This window comes from Chroicocephalus ridibundus, chromosome 3, assembly GCF_963924245.1.
Source record: "Chroicocephalus ridibundus chromosome 3, bChrRid1.1, whole genome shotgun sequence".
NCBI classification, from domain to species: domain Eukaryota; kingdom Metazoa; phylum Chordata; class Aves; order Charadriiformes; family Laridae; genus Chroicocephalus; species Chroicocephalus ridibundus.
In genome coordinates this window covers 18,717,879-18,734,786 of record NC_086286.1, presented here as the reverse complement: position 1 = coordinate 18,734,786, position 16,908 = coordinate 18,717,879, and the positions used below count along the sequence as shown (strand labels likewise).

Sequence of the window (16,908 nt, the reverse complement as noted above, 5' to 3'; positions counted from 1 at the left end):
TTGTGAAGAAACAACCATTTCCATCATTTTTGATGTTCCACTGCAAGGCAGAAAATGCCCGCACCGTCCCTTTGCTTGCAGAGCTGCTCTTACTGGCTTTCTCCTGATTTCATAAGTAAGTGAAGCACAACAGAGGAGGCGTGCCATCAGCCATTTCTGTCTGGTAATATACACAGGAGGCTCCGCTTCCACCCTACTCAGGTGTTGGCAGGTTGCCTCTCTTTGCTGCTTCTTGTTTGTACCTGATGATATCTGTGTTGGCAAGTTGGGGGTAGAGGTGAGATCTGGAGGGAATCTTTCAGTGAAGGGCACCTGCTGTGAACCTGCTCAGTTGGGTTGCAGTTGCTGAAAAATAAAATGGAGTTGTTTGCTGTACCTCTTTTTGGAAAGCAACTGAAAGGAGCTTTTTCTGTAGCATCGTTTTCTCATATTTTGTCATCCAAGAGCAATCATGACTACATGCTAACTACCACTGATAACTGAAGAATAAGCCCATGGGGCCACAGCCCAGCTGCTTCTCTCTGTCACCCCAGGGCTTGAGGTTGCCATGCAGGCAGTAGATTCCTGTTGCCGACATCGCTGGTGTCTGATCTGATGTGCCTCCAAAAGAGGCAGCTGCACTATGATCCGTCCACCTCATTCCTGTGCTCCAGCAGCTTTAGTTGGGGGTCACATCCTGTTTTACCAGGTGCTGCACAAGTATGAAATAAAAGATGGTCTTTACCAGCAAGAACCTACATTTAGTTCACAAGAGATGATAGCGGGTTGTGTGCTGCAAGTGAAAGGGCAGCACTCATGCCTCCGTCTGAGCTGGCAAGGACAAAGCAGCTGTGAAACAGAGAGCGGGGGCTTCAGTAACACATGGGTTCCCAAAACCCCAAAGTTCAAACCCCCCATGACCTATCAGGCTTCAGACTCGAGCGGTCTTCTGCAGCTTAAGGGATGATGGGTCATTTCTGGCACTTTTGCCCTCTGCTGAAAGACAAGTATTTTCTTGTTGTTGACAAAAAAAATAAATTCTGGATCCCAGTCTATGTCTGCGTTAAGCATTTAAAACCTCTTTTCTGGAGAAGAGCTAGCTGCTGTTTCATCAAACCTGCAAAGAGTGGATCTATTGTGACATTATAAGAAGCCTGCACTAAATGCTTTGACAAAAACCATGCATGCTCTGAAATGAAATCTTATTTACTGTGGTGTTACTAAAGTGCTAAACAAACAGGCAAACTCAGAAAGGCTGGTAGGATGTGGGTGGGTGAATAAATGAGCTTTGGTGCTAATGTCAGTCAATGCTAATTCCTGTCCTTTGAAGAAAGTGTGATCTGAGATTGCTCTAATTAAATGAAATTTTCACTGGAATGAAAGCAGCTGAGCACCTTGCTTTGTTTCCTTTTTAGCTCGGCTAATTCAGAAAATAACGGCTTTCCAATTCTTTCATGACCAGGTAGGGAGGGTAAGGTTTGTTAAATATATATAAGGATCTAAGTATGCAGAAAACTATTGTATGGAATTCTGTATTCATACTTCTTTTATTGTATTTGCTACTCTGGATTTGTATGTCATTTTAGAGTCTGAGATCTTCAAGGGGCAATTATCTGCACTGGCCACTCAGGGCTTTCTTCATAGAAATATGGGGAGATTTTAGAAGTCCCTTACGTTTGTCTCTTAAGTAAGTCTACGTGTTAACAGCAAAAGGCAGAGAAGGGTGTTTCAATGGTTATGAACTATTTAACTGCTGATCACAGACTAGGGATGAGAATAAGAAGTCATTGTAAAGAAAGACATCAAGGGAGAACAGATGAGAAACTGAAGACAGGTGATTTCTGAATAGTCCCTCATTCTTGTCTCCTCTTTGTTTCCAAAACCACCTCCCTCCATTTTGTAGATGGATTGAAAGATCTGTCACTCCAAGCTTTGCAATTTGACTTTGCAAGTAAAATTTTGATTGGGCTCTGATCTGGATGGCTACTCCTTTTTGGGAGAGCTGAAAATGAAGCATGGTGATAGATTATTTCAGTACTTCGTGGGTTTTTTTTGGTGTCCACTATTTTCTGAAGCAATCTAATTAGTTACAGAGAACAGCATAGCCAGAAGTAAATAACTGATATATATATATATGTGTGTTTGATTTGTGATATTGATTTTAAATACAGATCTGTGTCAGAATTTAATACCATAAAATAAAAAATATGAATAAATATATCTCTAGATTTTATATGTAGACATATTTTATCAATTTACAAAAATACCTTCTATCAGTGACATCCATCAATTTCCAAAACGTGTTAATAATGGCAAATCGATCTGATGAGAAATTCCTAGTTACAGCATCTCTTCCATGCGTGAACGCTAGATGGCACTGAAAGACAGGAGCTGTGGCGTGGAAAACCGGTATTTCTTCGAGGTTAGTGTGTTTTAGTGGAGGATCACTGAAGCACAGATGATATCCTACAACTATATTTTGTGGGAAAAAAAAAAAGGGAAGGTTTCACATGAATTGCAGAAACTATATTACATGACTCAGTAGTCGCTTGAGCTGATAGAAGAAATCAGCACAATCAGAGATTAAGTGGTAGAATGTGATACTAAGCGACCAGCCTGGCGGCAAGGTCCCTCTGTAGCCACAGGAGATAGAGCTTTTCCTCTTCCATTTGCTCATGCTGCTTCGCAGAAAAGAAACCTCTAAAATTCATGTGCCCTCTCCCCTTCGCAGTTGTGTTCCTTGAGCGCAGCTCTAGTGCCAGACTTCGGACAGAGTTAAAAGCATCAACCTCCACAGCATTTCATGCTCCAATCTTACCCCTGTCTGACCAAACACAAACTCTTGGACTGATACAGGAGACTGCTGGCATTTAGGGTGAGGTCTGAGTCAGAAGTCAAGATTATAATGAGCCTTTAATAAAAACCACGTTGAGTGAACTCCAGAGGAAGGATGAAGAGGGAGAGAGTCAATGTCTCTGACTCAGGCTGCGAACTCTGACTTTCAAACCATCGACTGCCTGACCTGGGGTGTTTCATGTGCTTCAGAGCGACTTTTAGAGAGCCAATTACCTTCGTGATGGGATGAAAGTGTAACAGCCTGTCATGTGCAGGTCACTGCAGATGATCCAGTATTTTATTCCGGTTTGAAAAATTACAAAGCCATACTTCTATTCCAACTGCAAAAGCAAGCACTCAAAGGTTAGGCAACTCCATGTCTCTGAGCAACAATGCAACCACACTTCAGCCCGTTCTGTGCACGGGATGAGGCAGAGGTCCTTTGGGACAAAATGGTATGCGATCGCGTAATTAAAAACTAAAACATACGCACAAGATGGCACAATGATGGCTGTAGCAAGCTTTTGCTAGCATTTCAGCACTGGATTTACCCATTCTTTTCTATGTGTGATTTTATATTGGATATTAACGTGTTTTTATTAAAAGATCAAGGACGGTCCGTAGCGAGCGCAGAGATGATGCGGGCCTCGCTGTGGGGGCCAGAGAAGGGATCTGCGTTACAGCCTGGGATGAAACACAGTGGCCCAGGCCGTGCCTCAGGTGGGCCCAGCTGCTGGATCCACAGGTGAGGCTGAGGAGGCAGCCTGGGCCCCTCATCCCGCTCCCCTCCTCCCTGCTGTTCCTGGCCTTCCCACTACGTTCCCTCTCTCGCCCCGGTGCCTGAGGCCCTCTGTGATCACCTCACGTCACAGGGTGGCTGCTGAGAGGTTTAGTTGCTTGACTTAACTTCCCCAGGAAAAAAAAAAAGAAGAAAAAGATGTTCTGCTGGTCGCATTATGCTTGTTTGCTTTTCTTTATTGTAATTTGCCAATGCTGAAGAGAACCGCTTCAACCCTAGGTATGACTTTCTCTCTGCCTAGATCTGTTTTTAAAACCGTGTGTATTAGGTTGTTGTTCTTCGGAGAGTTTTAGGAAAACCTCCATCCGTGGCACCTCCCCGACGTAACCCCACCGGCTCACGGGGCTTGGGAACATGGGGAGGACGGGGACTGGGACAGGCCGCGCCACACTCAAGATGGCGAAAGGCCGGGCCGGGCGCCGCGCTCAAGATGGCGCCTCTCCCGCCACCCTCTCCCCCCCCCCGCAACATCGTTCCCTTCCCCGCCCTCCCGGCGGTGACTTCCGGAGGGAGAGGGCGTCCGTCCCATGGTAACTGCGCCACGGTAGAGACGCCGCCGCCGTGGGGGTTGCTCGCTTCCTGCCGCCACCCGGGCCACAACAACGGGCAGCCGCCTCCGGGGCCCCGCCGCCAGCAGCCGCCAGGTACGCGCCGCCGGGCGGGCCGGTGGCTTTCCCCCGCCCCCCCGGTCGTGAGGTGAGAGGAGCCCGCCGGGGCGGGCGGGCCCCGCGGGGCGGTCTCTCCGCGCCGCCGCTGAGGTGTGCGGCCCCCGCGGCTGGAGGGCGGTACCGGCCGCGTCAGCCGCAGCCGGCTCCGGCGGGCACCGGGCGGCGGGGCCCCTCAGCGCGGCGCCGGGCGGCAGGCAGCCCTCCCTCCCGCCTTTCTTCCGCCGGGACGGCTCCCTCCGGCCTTAGGGCTGGCGGGCGCCCCCCCCCCCCCCCGCCGCCTCCGGGTCCCCCATGCGGGAGGCGGCTCCCCGCCGACCGCGCCGTGGGGTCGGTCGGGCCGGCGGCTTGGGGGAGGTGGCGGTGGCCCCCCGCTCCGGCGGCGGGTGTAGCGGCGAGGGTAAACCCCCCGAGCTGGGGGTAGGGCTCCCGGAGTTTGGGGGTGGGGGGCGCCGCCGGTGGGGTGCGCTCTGGGGCCCCGTACCCGCTGGACACCGGCGTCCCCTCAGCGGGGCAGGGAGAGCTCTCCTTGGGGCGGAGGTGTGCAGGCGGTCGTGGTTCTCCTCTCTGCCAGTGATGCCCTTGTCTTCTGAGCCTTGTTTTAAAACGTGATGTAAAAATGAATTATTTCTATGTTCCCATCTGAATTTTTTGTGTTTATTTTAGTGGGAGGTGGGACCTTTCTTTAAAAGAAGGTGTTAAGGCATCTTAACTTTTTCACTTCGTTATGGACTGAAATACGATCAGCCTTTCGTGTGCTTTTGGTCTTTGTTCAGGCATACGCTGCTTGTAGCTGCCTGTTTTATTTGTTAGGAGCAAAGACGCAGTCAGAACGTAAGGTCTACAGGCAGCGGTTTATAAAGGGGTACTCATGGCCCCCTTACTCCTTGGGAAGTAAGGTACGGTAACTCCCGACTTCTGTTTGCACAGCCAGTGTTCTGATAAGCTGCTTAAGCCTTGCTTCCAGCAGTGGTGGCAAGCGCAGGAGATGTATAGTGGAGAGGCCATTAGGGCAGAGGTCTGCCCAGAGATATGTACGTTATGAGTAGCCTCCTCAGTTTCTGCCCCCAGTGCATGTAACCAGTTACTGTCCTGTCAGCGATGGCATCCATAGCCATTGCAACGAGTTACCACTGTGCCCCGGGTCAGTTCCCACGTGAAGGAGCGCTCACCTGGTGAGCTTCCTCCGTCTTTCTCCTAGTAGAGGAAGGAGAGGTTTTAATTGAAAACAGTTCTGCGAGGAAGGCAATAGGACACTCCGTCTTTTTTTTCAGTCTCTGGATAAGATCGCAAAGTGCCATTATGCAGAATGGTTGATGGTTCACGTTATATGTCAGCAAATGAGAGCTAGCACTTTTCAGGAGAGGGATGAAAAGCTGTAGTTACTCAAAGTGTGTCTGTAGCATGTGTGTATTTTAAATGAACAAGAACTGTATGATCAGAATGGCAAGTAGGCTGTTATAGAATATCTGGCTTAGGCAAACCTGTAAAATAGTAACAAACACCAAATTGACAATGGGCTTATAAACGTGCTCAGCTTTAAGAGTGTTGACTGGTGGAATTGCAGGGGAATGAAGGCGCAAGAAAGCAGTTGGGGCAGGTAGGGACTGGGAGAAAGGTGGGATTTCTTAACTGGGCAAAGGGATAAGAGCCTGAAGCAAACAGCCTGCAGTGATGGAGGTGGAAGAGATCCAGTGTGAAACAGCCAAGGCAGGGAGTGATGATCTTTGGAGTGGGGAAGTGTGCATTAGGAAAATATAAATACTTAAAACATCATCATTCATAGACTCTTCTGGCAAATACTTAAATTTGTAATCACAAAATTGTTGACTCTAACAAATAATAATGCTTATAAGCATTTACAGTATGTTATAATGTTTATAACATGCACAAGTTGTATTGATTTCACATATATTTACATTTTACTCTGAATGTAAAATAAATAAGACTTGTGCTTCTTTAGTTTTTCGGTAGCTCCCAGGAACTGCAGCTAGTATTGAGATGCTGCTGTGCTGGTTGCTGAATATACAAGTGAACTGAGATACAAATTAAAAAGGCAAAAAAACATCCAGCGGCTTTTTTTGCTTAAGTAATTATCTTTAAATGTTAAGCTTAAAGTAACAAAACACAACAGCCTTTGACACTAGTATTCTATTTAGAATGGTTGAACTATACCATGATTGTAGTGTAAGGTATTTTGGAAGTCATTAAATAGAAAGGAAAATCAAATTCTGCAGAAAGATTTATTTCCTCCTTTACAGCAAAGTGAGTAATATCCTGTAGTAATGTAATAGCCTAGTTTGAGGACACAGTTATTTTGAGATTAGAAGCTTAAATATGTACATCAGTTAAAAGCAGATGGATGATGAAATTGGGACCTGATACTATAGTGGTGCCAAGTATGGAAGACTGAGTTAGGATTTGGGTCTTTGTAGTGTAACTCAAGAGAGTTGGGGTGGGTTTTTTTCCACCTTTTGTGGGGCATTGCCTATATGTAGGGAATAAAACACAAGGATTGGATTTGTTTTTTTTTAATTTTTTTTAACCTGCTTTTGAACTTGGTAGTGGAGTTAAGGTTGTTTGCTGGTTGTATAATGTGATAAATAAGGCTGCGGTGGTGACTGTTTGCCTTTGTGGAACCTGGGAGAGAGCAGTTTTGATGGCTGGGCTTTCCTATGTATAGAGCAGCACCTTTTGCTTCAGTTTGACTGCCTTCTTTTGCTCAGATGCATGAGACGCATGACTTGAGGATGAAGCATGTTCTCTTATTTTTTAGCAGACAGGCTTATATCGTTGCTGAGAAAGTAGGGGTTTTCCCTTCAAATGACTTTTTTTTTTTTCTTGCTCCTTCTTTCGAAATCTGCTACCATCGCAGATTCCCGACTCTCTTGAAGAATGCTATGAGAAGCTATTTTTGACTGATCAGAGAATTACTCTAGCAGGAATAAAAGACACTGATGGAGAAGAGCGGTCCCAAGGGGACTCGAAGAAAGAGATGGAATTCAGATTAGTAGCCTCCAAAAAAAATCTTGCTGTAGAAGAGGTGAAAAATAAGACTATAAAAGAACAAAGGTAAAAAGAACATGTGAAAACACTTAGTTCTCATAATGTTACCCTTTCCCATGAGGAGGCTTTTTGAATGGCTTTCATAGTAATGTGTCTCATATGTTGACCATAGATTTGAGCAGTAAGCTTTGCTTTTCCTCTAAGCCTTTAACACAGATGATTGATTTATTAGCTTTGATAGAAGTATAGAATTACTTTCAAACTTTGAAATACATAATAAGCACCTCAGATAATTAGCAAGCCTACAACTATCTCTCTTTAAAGTGATCAATGGCATTAATTTGGTTTGGTAACCATGGCTATTTTCTTGTTCAGCGACCATATGGTATTTCTGAGTTTAGTGTGACTTCCTGTGAGCAGTTTTTACAAAGTCAGCTGGGCTTTGGTGTGAAGTGCAGCAAAAATTAAACACTATGGGGAGGTGTGAAAATGTTCTTAAATTAAAAAAAATAAAAAAGCTGGTTGCCTTTCTGCCCTAAGAAAGCAGGTTGCTTTCACTTCAGCGTAAAAGCAGATTGTAGCCTCTAAATCATATATTTAGTGAGGCTGTAATGCTGCAATAGTCAAAGTTTGTTACTACTGCTTGTTTGACACTGAAATTTTTAATACAAATAACTTACAGATCAGTGTTTTTTTGTAAGTGAAATACTTTCTAACTTTACTGTAAAAATGAGACCACTGTTAACAGTAACTTACCCTTTGAAGGGTATCTCTTCTTGAGGTGTGATACATTACTGCTGTTGTCGCGTGTCTTGACACTAACAGAACAGCCACATGAAACTTCCATCGGAATTCTGATTTTTGAGACTTGCAGTAGTCAAAGTGTGAATTCTATATGTCACGTAACTTTTGGAACACCAAATCCAAAGAGTTAAGAGCTTTTTGAGAAACGTTCTGGGCATCAAGGAGTGCAGTCCTGCTGAGTTGGTGAAAGCTGGAATAACAGAGAAGATTCCTCGGTTGGGAAGCCCTTTGCTGTGTGTGAAGCAATTCTATAAAAGTGAAAGGTCGTTGTGTGTTTTGTTATTTGGTTTTTTTTAAGCTGACCTTTACTCTCTGCTTATTAATAGCAGTTTAAATTGGTCTGCAGGAGATTGTCCAGCATGCAATATTAATAAAAATAAATCTGGCCGGGATAGTTGTGGGGAAGAAGAACTGGTGTGAAGTGGTGAACCGGGAAGGAAAAGATGATCTAAAAGTGGAAGCAGTCAGGCCAGGTGAGTGGGGTGAAGAAAAGTGTAGACCTTGCAAGAATAAACTTTTCGGGAGAGGGAAGGTGGCACTGGGGAGAGACAGAGGGAGGAACTGGTTGATATACAGGCAGGGAAGTCCCACTTGAAATTAAGTAGAAATACATCTGAAAGGAGTGACAGGCACCAGCAGAGGAACCTAGTGACTGTAGGGTGCATGGTCTCAGAGCGTGTGGATGTAGATGAGAACAGGGGTATGTGGAGCCTGTCCCCCTGTGAGGGGGAAATGCGAGTGTTGGTGTGGGGAACTGAGGGACTTGTGGTATGGAGGCAGCTTAAGGCACGTGGCCCAACATGAGAGGAGCTGTACAGGTACACCCAAGAGGGACATGGTAGGGTGCCATGCTGGGTGTCCTCAGTGGTGCAGAGCCCAGAGTGCTGGTCACAGTGTGCTCACCTTACAGAAGCTGTGAATGGAACACTCTTCCCTCTCTATTCTTATTCCTACCCCTATCTTTATTCTCTATGGTAGAAGTGAAAAACTTGCTTTCTAGTAGGTTGGTATAGTCAACCTATGACTGGAAATGATGTTAGCTTTCTGCTTTCAAGTCTCTGAAGAGGGGTCTTGCTTTGTATCTTAATCTATAGCATTGTTGTTTTTGTAGGAAACAGGCAAACACAGCATGATAAAACCATTCTTGTGCTGTCTATAGTACAACATAACTCTTGTGCTATGTAGCACAAATTAATAAAAATTACTAAATTAAGCCATAACTATTAGCAGATGGATACTGTGTTTTAGTCTTGTATGGTGTCTCCTTGTTAATGAACTTGACATGCAGATAAAATGGGAAAGAGATAGCTCTGGCTTTACTAGGAGGAAATGATCCCCTTGTCATCTGAAAACACTTAAGTTCCCGGCTGACGCGTGCAGGCTCAGCAATAGTGCTTCTTGTGTGGAGCCATAGCATTTAGAAATTAAACTATTGTTATTCCTGGATTGTCAAGAATCTCTTTATCTTCTATCTTTATGTAACCAAGGTTGGTCAAGGGCTGTAAACAGCCTTGTGGTAGGCTTCCTGGTATTTCTCTATGCTATTGCCATCCTTGCATGTGATAAGACGTGCTTGTTGGAGCCGTACCAAGGGGTAAATCTCAAAGGCAGTAACTATTGCCACAGCTAATACTGTGCTTGTGGCTTGCCTTTCAAAGGTATTGCATTTGCTGTTTTCCTGAGTGTTTGAAGAGAGTATTGATGAGCATTGTTTCAGGTTTGAATGTTTAAGTAGAGCAGCATCATCTTCCTGTGACTGGTACCTGTCTGATCAATGAGTATGCTTTAAAAATACTTTAGACATAAAATGACTAACTTAAGAAATTGATTCTTTCAATGTGCATCTCTTTAAGGCTTCTTTACAGATGTCGTATTTAATTATATGTGTAACATAAGAATTTATCTATGTTTTGTCTTGGGGAAGATGCATTTGCCACTGATACGTGTTCAAGCTGTCTTGTGTGAAGTGCTTGTCTGTGATTAAATATTTATACACAGTATGGAGCATCAGTAGTGAGATTTGAGAAGACACACTTTGTAAATACAAAATCCATTCTACCTGGAATGTGAGTGGAATGATACAGCTCAAATTACATGTGTGCTTCAGGGAAGTGCTGGAATTAAAGCTGGGGTTTTCAGGGTTTGTTTGGGTTTTTTTTTTTTTTTTTTGCAAGGCCTCATCTGTGGTCTTCCAAATTTTGCATTTTCCTATTAATTGTAAGACATGGTGGGTGCTTGATACCTATAGACTTGGACTGAAGATGCTTCTAGGCTTGATGTGAACTTAAAAGACTTTCTTAGGAATTTTCTTCCCTTTCTGTTTCCTAAAAGTAATTGCTCTGCTCAGCATTACAGCTGGTAGGATCCATTCTAAAGGTAAAAACATTTAATATTAAATAGCCTTGTTGGGCAGCAGTTCTTGAAGTTGCATAAAAACTGGGTGATATAGAGGTGTCTTTGGGTGGGAGGAAGGAAGGGGATTTTGAGAACTAAGTCATTAATTAAAGGTTGCTGCAGTTACGATGTTTTGAGCTTAGAAAATTACAGAGTACTATGCCACATAGTTTGAATATGTAAGTAAGTTAAAATATTTTCTTTAATACGTATGCTGTTCAAAATAATTGTATAAAGCTGAAGGGAATTTTTGCCTCTTGGAATAAACTTTACCCTAGTCTTGAACATATGTTCTCACTTATTGTTGATAGCTTCTCTAATACCATAAAAAAACTACAGCAGGTATTGCAAGAATTCAGTAACTTAATCTTAACCCTTTGAAGTTAAATCATGTGAAATGTACATCATGCTGATACCTTTATAAAAACATAATGGAATTAAAACAAAAATCATTATTAAAATGAAAAATAAGATCATTAATATAGTTTAGAACTCACTGATGAACAGTCCTAGAAATTTTTTGGGCCTGAATTAGTCATCACGTATTTTCTTTGATGAAATGAAAAAGCAAGATTTGTATCAAGGGTTTTGGAGTATAGTATTTGTAAATGTATCATTGTGTAATAATGTTTATACATTAAGACAGCTGAAGAAAGTATAGTTATGGGGTTTTTTATGTGTAACCGCTTAACTGTTGCATCGGTAAACTGTTTTCCTCTGCTTAATCTGCTGTCAAGCAAAGCCAATTTAAGATCCGCTGCAAACTCAGTGCTTTGGCAACTTGTTCTCTGTTAAAAAATGGTAGAGATGGTATTAGTGGGAAAACAATTACTTGCTTTGTAAGCAGTGCTGTTGAGTTATGACTAAGTATATTGATTTGCCTGGCCAACACAAACTCCAGACAGATTTTTTTTTTTTTTTTTTTTTTTCCCCCTGTGGCCTTTCCACTAGAGGGTCACATGGCTGTTTGTTATTGCCTTGCATATGCTTGAGTACTACAAACCAAACTAATTTCTGGGGAAATTCAGAGGTTTTTAAGTGACTTTTTTGCAAATAGATTTTGATCACTGATGTGAAATGATGGGTGGACTGAGGGGGGGCTTGTCTCTCTCTTCTTAGCTTTTCAAAATCTGTTACTTTGCAAGGCTCTTTAACTTCTCTTTGTCACGGCTTTACCAATAACATATGCAATAAAGACATTATTGACTTTCAGAAATATGTGGATTTCTAATCTTTTTTACTATGTAGGCAGGAGAAACTAGCATCTGTTTGCTCGTGCCAAACATATTTTTGGTTTTTTCTAAATTGGCATCTTTTCCTCTAACCCGCAATGGTGATTTGAATATACTCTTCAGAGGTCCTTGCTGCATTTAGAACTTAGGCTGCTAACTCTGTAAAACCCACGAACTCAAGCCGTAATAATGGGATTATGAGACACTGAGGCTTCTTCCTATTTTTGAGGTCCAAGAATAATTAACAGAGCTCTTTCTTGTCTACCCTACCTTTCAGTATTGCCCTCTCCATTTCAGGGAAGGGTCCGGTGGTTGCTGCCCTAGTGCCAGAAGTTCCAAGTTAAAATTTAGTAAACTGGTAATAGTGGGTCTGAATGATATGCTAAAATGATCATACTGCTTTCCTCTTCAAGACTTAATGCCAACTCTTTTGTCAGCCCTGTTAGAAGGATGTTCTTTGGTGTCTTGTTCACCTTTACTGGAAACTTATATTCATGTTCGTGTTATGAATTTTCTCCATTGTATTACAGCTCTAAGAAGAATGACTGGAGCAGAGCAGAAAACAAATAGAGTAAGCAAAAAGATTGAACAAAGTAGTTCTTAATAAGATGTAGTTATCTCTTATGTGTGAGCTGCTTCTGGGTAGTATTCCATGATTTACTGTTAAAAGTAATAAAATGTGGGCAAAAACAAGCACTCATGGCTGTTGCATGAAGAAGGGCAGGTGGTGGGAACTGATGCAGCAATTTTGTTCCACTGCTTAAACTTTTCTTTCTCACAGTTACCTTCTTTCAGTGAATTTAGACTTGTATAGGCGAGCTTCCTGAGAGCCTATCTATAATTAACAATATCAAGTAGTTTTAGTTATAGATGTGGCTGCCATGTGCAGCAGCTGTGCTCTTGCTGTGGGTCATATTCTAGGTCGGGATGACAGCACTTGTTGGGAGATATGAATCCTTCCTACTTTGTACTACATCACGCAAGCCTGGTAACGTGATCTTGCTTTCTGCCTATGTGTTCATGGCATAAGACTATACAGTTTGCTAAGCCAGCAGAAAACTACTGGCTTAGGTTAGTTTTCTGCTTCTCAAGTTGAATGAGCTCAACACATGGTCAGATGTACACCAGCATGATTGGTACAGCTCAACCAGAACAGGAGGCAAGAGACCTCATTTAGTACTAATGAGGTATTTGGTGATCAGTTAGATCGTTTCCATCTGTGACATAAGACTTTGTTTTTCCAGTTTGCCAAACTGGACTATTGATAACTTAAATGTGAGATGCTGCTGGGTGTTTCGTAAATTAGGGTGCAGACAAGTAGTAAAAAGCTGAATGGTGAAAATATTCTCAGAAATCAACTGGTTGCAACCTTTTTGGGAAAGGTTTGGATAAACCTTTTTTCAGAAAAATATTTAAAATTGCTGGTTTCCTACTTTCATTAAAGTATGGATTTCTCTCTATAAATTTGGTTAAGAGCATGTATTGCCTGAGAGGTCTCACACTGAGACAGTTATGTTAAACAATTTTAGAATTAAGCTTAAAAGGTAAATATGGTTAAATAATAGAAATGCATGATACAAAGGCATTACACTGTACGACATCTATGAGTAACCTGTTTAAATTAGTGTGTTCATGGCTCTAGAGAGGTTTTTTTGCAGGGCTGTCTCTTTCTTTGTATCTGTTCAGGCATGTTTGATACTAAGGGCATCCTCATATGCTTACTACAATTAAGATAGTTTACTTCTAGAATAGTTTGTATGATGATAAGGAGAATAAGCGGTTGGCCTGCAACTGAGTAAAGAAATGTAACATGATGCTGAGAAAACGGTATGTTTAGTGCGCTTGTTGCTTCAGATTAATCTTTATTGGAGGACAAGCTGCAATTATACCTGACCCCAGAAACAGATGTGTGAAAACTTTCCTTAGATGAGGAAAATAATGAAGAACACTTAAAACAGTGCTAATTTGAAAAGCAAATGAGATTCAGACAAGGTTATTTTACTTAATCTGATTCCTGGTCTCAGAACCGTTATCAGTTTCCATATAGACAGATAAAGCTCTTTAAAGACAGGGAGAAGCCAAGCCATTACTTGTATCTAAGAGGGGCAGGTAGAAAGGAGCCATTAGAGAACTGGAGACCACTTGCAAAAGCATTGTAATAATATGAACTATTTGGTAAACTCTTAAAGGAAAAAGTACAAAGGTGTTAAATAACTATAAATGTGGATTTTCTCAAAACAAAATTCACAAGCAGTTGAATCTCCTTTCGTCACATGGTATCCAGTCTTGTTTGGGAGGAACAAATACATTCTTAATTTAATGAGCTATTCCAATGATGTAGTCTGTATGAAAAGCAAGGAAATGTTTCTCTAAATACCGTAAAGTTGGTGAAAAACTTTAAATAGTTTCATGGATCACTGTCAGACCAGAGGATGTCTAGACTGAATGGTCTCTGCAGGGTTCTGTCACTAATTTCAACTTAAGTGAAACGTTAAGGCTATGCAATATTAGCAGCAGATGGTACCAGGCTCGGAATTGCTGCAAGTGTGTTGGAAAACGTGGTTAGCGTTCAGAATGACCTAAAGAAAGTGGAGAAACGGTCTGGGGAAGAATATGCCTTTTGGATAAGGACAAGACTCAAGATCCTCCATTTATTGATCATCTCTGTACAAGTAGGCAGTGGGGAAGTAGAAGGAGTTTTATGTTGAGGATCTGGGTATGTTGCAGTTAAACTGGATGTGGTTCTGGTAACATAGGTGTTGCAAACAAGTCAGCTGTGCTGTGATACATAAGCAGGATAACTTTCCATAAATCACGTGACGGTCCTTCATTCTAGGCTTAGGCATTTCACCTCAGGAAAATCTCGAGTACTTTGAGAGAGTATAGAGGAAAGTAAAGAGAACAAAATCTTGAAAATGTAATTATTTTATTCACAGAAAGATTTAGAACTATTTCTCCTAAACAACAGAAGACTGTAGGGAGAAGGGAGAGTTGTCTTCAGGTGAGATAGAAACAAGAAGAGAGGAGAGCATTTTTCATTCTAGCCGCTCTGATGACAGAACTACTGGTAATGTGCTTAAACTGCAACAAAGAGGGTGTAAATGGACACTAGAACAAAGATTGTGAACCACTGGAATAGATTGCTTGGGAAGGCCATGGTATTTGCAGAGTACCTTGTAAGTATTTTAGTTAATCTGTGCCTTACAAGGTACTCTATGTCTAGACCATACTTTTCTCCTCCAGTCCTGAGAGGGTATGTTAGCTGATTTATTGAGCTCCTTTCCAACCATTATTTTATAGTATTAGAAAATCCTAGAAGGGTTTCTAGAAAGCAGGGACATACAAATTAAAAAGGTATCAATGTGGTTAATAGCATTGGGTCCACGTTAATCACTTTTTCATTTTGTGCTAATGGGTCTTGCTATCAAAATCACACATCTGTACTCCCTCATTTCCACTCCCTGCTCTTCAAAGAAAAGTAATATTGCATTGGGGGAGAGGAGGGAAATACTTTTATAAGTCTTCTGGCTCGCTTCCACATTTCATGACTGTAAATATCTTCCAGTTGATACACTAAGTGTATACTGGTGGCTACAAACTTCCAGAATCATCTTTCTTCCCCAGCTTCATAAAAAATTGCTTTGGGCACAAGGGAGAAATTAGAATCTTCAAACCCCATGGTAAGTTTGATATCGGATTCTGAGATTTCAGACTGCTTTGCTTGTTACTCTAAGTTAGAATTAAGATATAAAATAAAACATTCCCTCATTAGCAGATACGAGCCTTTATCTTGCACGCCCTTTTTCCTAAAACTGGCAATTAAGATGTATGAATAAGATGCAGTGTAGTCTGGTAGCAGGAACTTGGGCCTGGAAGACAGAACTGTCAGCATCTTAATCTTAGATACGACGTTGAATTATGATTTGCTGAAGGGCATGTTTAATTCCTGGCCATGTTTTCCGCACATGGAACGGAATGCTGTAAGGATTTTTTTTTTTTTGTCTGTAGCTACAGAGATTAAAACTCTTCAACATGTATCTCTTTCTGCATTAAAAGTTAGTGTGTAAGCCGAAGGTTTTCATTCATGGATTCTTAGGTTGTGTTTGGCTTCAACTACGCTATCTTCAGGTTAAAGAACAATCGTTTAAAACTTTGGTAGGTTAAAAATCCTATCACAGTAGAATTTACTGTGGGATTTTCCCTAGTCCTTGTATATAGAAAATACAGCCTCTTGTTTTCTTCCTTTGCTTTTTTTCTTCCCTACTGCTGTTGAAGATGGCTCCTTTCTCAAAGACTTTAGGTGTATGCTCTAGTTGTTTGGCTCCGTTCATGATTTATAAGGGTACAGAAAGCTTGCAGAATTTAAATTTTATTGGAATCCCAGTTTACTGTTTACCCATCTGTTTGCTACCTAGCTTTTCTTAGTGAGGAGGCTGCATCGGTATAAACTGATTTGACTTTTAGCATTGTTATAACTGTGCAACTATTCTATGGATTTCTCCTTTAATTTAAGTTACTTAAGAGGCTGGGGGCCATGCTAACATGATGTCATTCTGGCTTGACAAGCCACCAGTGTTGAAGAGTGAGAGGGCGTGTGGGGTCTTTAGGGCAATGAAATACCTTTTTTTTTAAAACTGGTAGCATCAGACTGAAATCCCTGCAGGCTTCTTTCTGCAGGTGTGGGTTTTAAGCTGGGCCTCCACTGACGTTTACATTTAAATTTATTATTACAGTATCACCCTACAGGGTTTATAGTTCCTTCAGTGAATTCTTTGTGAAAGAGCTGGCATAATTTTTTGAAAGGTTATGTTGAATTCTGGTTTCCACAGCACAAGTTGCCATGGATATGTCAAGTTCTTAATGTTTGTTTACAGAGGAATGAGGTAGAGAAGGTTAATGCTAGCTATTTTCAAGTCAGTGTTCTGCATCCAAATGATGCTGTTCTTACTGGGACTTAACTGTCCAGTGAACATAAATTCTACTGTCTGCTTTGAAAATGGATGAAGTTCACTTTGGAATGAGTTAATGCAAAAATGTTCATGTGTATGTCTTTGCTTTGCACTAGCTTGTCAGTTGTTCAGGTTCCTTTTTTCCTTCTGCAGTAAAACAAGCCTGCCGATTTTTTTTGTGCCATGCCGTATTTTGGAGTCCTTTCAGTCAGCATTTAAATAGGTAAACAATGTACGTGCATTAT

The 16,908-nt window shown here is 41.8% G+C and overlaps 1 protein-coding gene across 2 annotated transcripts in view; it reads left to right on the top strand.

Moving 5' to 3' along the window:
* The first annotated feature begins 4,121 nt into the window (after positions 1-4,121).
* Positions 4,122-16,908, top strand: part of DISP1 (dispatched RND transporter family member 1) — an 88,040-nt gene continuing 75,253 nt past the window's right edge. Inside the window, exon 1 of one of the 2 annotated variants that reach the window (XM_063328231.1) lies at positions 4,122-4,257. The gene's annotated coding sequence lies outside the window, so the exon portion shown is untranslated. Of the gene's footprint in view, positions 4,310-16,908 lie in introns of both variants that reach the window. The other variant, XM_063328232.1, reaches the window with a different exon arrangement.